The sequence below is a fragment of the Taudactylus pleione genome, unplaced genomic scaffold, assembly GCF_031769625.1.
Source record: "Taudactylus pleione unplaced genomic scaffold, aTauple2 ptg000550l, whole genome shotgun sequence".
NCBI classification, from domain to species: domain Eukaryota; kingdom Metazoa; phylum Chordata; class Amphibia; order Anura; family Myobatrachidae; genus Taudactylus; species Taudactylus pleione.
Genome location: NW_028284952.1, coordinates 1,242,501 through 1,245,000, shown reverse-complemented (window position 1 = coordinate 1,245,000; position 2,500 = coordinate 1,242,501). Strand labels below are relative to the sequence as shown.

General features: G+C 37.2%; 11 pseudogenes; all 11 read right to left on the bottom strand.

Annotated features, from left to right (window-relative positions):
• Positions 1–55, bottom strand: part of LOC148487679 (5S ribosomal RNA) — a 119-nt pseudogene extending 64 nt beyond the window's left edge.
• A 116-nt stretch (positions 56–171) lies between these two features.
• Positions 172–290, bottom strand: LOC148487678 (5S ribosomal RNA; annotated as a pseudogene).
• A 116-nt stretch (positions 291–406) lies between these two features.
• On the bottom strand, positions 407–525 carry LOC148487677 (5S ribosomal RNA; annotated as a pseudogene).
• Positions 526–641: 116 nt separating this feature from the next.
• LOC148487676 (5S ribosomal RNA) lies at positions 642–760 on the bottom strand (annotated as a pseudogene).
• A 115-nt stretch (positions 761–875) lies between these two features.
• Positions 876–993, bottom strand: LOC148487675 (5S ribosomal RNA; annotated as a pseudogene).
• Positions 994–1,109: 116 nt separating this feature from the next.
• Positions 1,110–1,229, bottom strand: LOC148487674 (5S ribosomal RNA; annotated as a pseudogene).
• A 116-nt stretch (positions 1,230–1,345) lies between these two features.
• Positions 1,346–1,464, bottom strand: LOC148487673 (5S ribosomal RNA; annotated as a pseudogene).
• A 116-nt stretch (positions 1,465–1,580) lies between these two features.
• On the bottom strand, positions 1,581–1,699 carry LOC148487672 (5S ribosomal RNA; annotated as a pseudogene).
• Positions 1,700–1,815: 116 nt separating this feature from the next.
• Positions 1,816–1,934, bottom strand: LOC148487671 (5S ribosomal RNA; annotated as a pseudogene).
• A 117-nt stretch (positions 1,935–2,051) lies between these two features.
• On the bottom strand, positions 2,052–2,170 carry LOC148487670 (5S ribosomal RNA; annotated as a pseudogene).
• Positions 2,171–2,286: 116 nt separating this feature from the next.
• Positions 2,287–2,405, bottom strand: LOC148487669 (5S ribosomal RNA; annotated as a pseudogene).
• Between the last annotated feature and the right edge of the window lie 95 nt (positions 2,406–2,500).

The following is a 2,500-nucleotide window of genomic DNA, read 5'->3' as shown; positions in this document are numbered from 1 at the left end:
ATAGCTTCCAAGATCAGACGAGATTGGGCATGTAAAGTGTGGTTTGGCTATAGGCGCTCAAAAACATTAACTTAACACCTCTTTTACTTCTTAACTCAAGTAAATTCATTGATAAGTTGAAAAAATGTAATGTAATATGTAATAGAAAAGAATGTTAGGGCTATATAAAATTACCTACAGCACCTGGTATTCCCAGGTGGTCTCCCGTCCAAGTACTAACCAGGCCCAACACTGCATAGCTTCCGAGATCAGACGAGATTGGGCATGTCCAGTGTGGTTTGGCTGTAGGTGCTCAAAACCATTAACTTTAGACCTCTATTACTTCTTAACTCAAGTAAATTCATTGATAAGTTGAAAAAATTGAATGTAAAATGTAATAGAAAAGATTGTTATGGCAGTATAAAATTACCTACAGCACCTGGGATTCCTAGGTGGACTCCCATCCAAGTACTAAACAGGCCCAACACTGCATAGCTTCCAAGATCAGACGAGATTGGGCATGTCCAGTGTGGTTTGGCTGTAGGTGCTCAAAAGCATTAAATTTAGACCTCTATTACTTCTTAACTCAAGTAAATTCATTGATTAGTTGAAAAAATTTAATGTAAAATGTAATAGAAAAGAATGTTATTGCAGTATAAAATTACCTACAGCACCTGGTATTTCCAGGTGGTCTCCCATCCAAGTACTAACCAGGCCCAACACTGTATAGTTTCCAAGTTCAGACGAGATTGGGAATGTCCAGTGTGGTTTGGCTGTAGGTGCTCAAAAACATTAACTTTAGACCTCTTTTACTTCTTAACTCAAGTAAATTCAATGATAAGTTGAAAAATGAAATGTAAAATGTAATAGAAAAGAATGTTATGGCAGCATAAAATTACCTACAGCTCCTGGTATTCCCAGGTGGTCTCCCATCCAAGTACTAACTATCCCAACACTGCATAGCTTCCAAGATAAGATGAGATCGGGCATGTCCAGTGTGGTTTGGCTGTAGGTGCTCAAATACTTTAACTTTAGACCTCTATTACTTCTTAACTCAAGTAAATTCATTGATAAGTTGAAAAAATTAAATGTAAAATGTAATAGAAAAGAATGTTATGGCTGTATAAAATTACCTGCAGCACTTGGTATTCCCAGGTGGTCTCCCATCCAAGTACTAACCAGGCTCCAACACTGCTTAGCTTCCAAGATCAGATGAGATTGGGCATGTCCAGTGTGGTTTGGCTGTAGGTGCTCAAAAACATTAACTTTAGACCTCTTTTACTTCTTAACTCAAGTAAATTCATTGATAAGTTGAAAAAATTAAATGTAAAATGTAATAGAAAAGAATGTATTGGCTGTCTAAAATTACCTACAGTACTTGGTATTCCCAGGTGGTCTCCCATCCAACTACAAACCAGTCCCAACACTACATAGATTCCAAGATCAGACGAGATTGGGCATCTCCAGTGTGGTTTGGCTGTAGGTGCTCAAAAGCATTAACTTTAGACCTCTATTACTTCTTAACTCAAGTAAATTCATTGATAAGTTGAAAAAATTAAATGTAAAATGTAATAGAAAAGAATGTTATGGCAGTATAAAATAACCTACTGCACCTGGTTTTCCCAGGTGGTTTCCCATCCAAGTACTAATTAGGCCCAACACTGCATAGCTTCCAAGATCAGACGAGATTGGGCATGTCCAGTGTGGTTTGGCTATAGGCACTCAAAAACATTAACTTAACACCTCTTTTACTTCTTAACTCAAGTAAATTCATTGATAAGTTGAAAAAATGTAATGTAAAATGTAATAGAAAAGAATGTTATGGCTATATAATATTACCTACAGCACCTGGTATTCCCAGGTGGTCTCCCGTCCAAGTGGTAACCAGGCCCAACACTGCATAGCTTCCAAGATCAGACGAGATTGGGCATGTCCAGTGTGGTTTGGCTGTAGGTGCTCAAAAAGCATTAACTTTAGACCTCTATTACTTCTTAACTCAAGTAAATTCATTGATAAGTTGAAAAAATTGAATGTAAAATGTAATAGAAAAGACTGTTATGGCAGTATAAAATTACCTACAGCACCTGGGATTCCTAGGTGGACTCCCATCCAAGTACTAAACAGGCCCAACACTGCATAGCTTCCAAGATCAGACGAGATTGGGCATGTCCAGTGTGGATTGGCTGTAGGTGCTCAAAAGCATTAACTTTAGACATCTATTACTTCTTAACTCAAGGAAATTCATTGATAAGTTGAAAAAATTTAATGTAAAATGTAATAGAAAAGAATGTTATGGCAGTATAAAATTACCTACAGCACCTGGTATTCCCAGGTGGTCTCCCATCCAAGTACTAACCAGGCCCAACACTGCATAGCTTCCAAGATCAGATGAGATTGGGCATGTCCAGTGTGGTTTGGCTACAGGTGATCAAAAACATTAACTTTAGTCCTCTTTTACTTCTTTACTCAAGTAAATTCATTGATAAGTTGAAAAAATTAAATGTAAAATGTAATAGAAAAG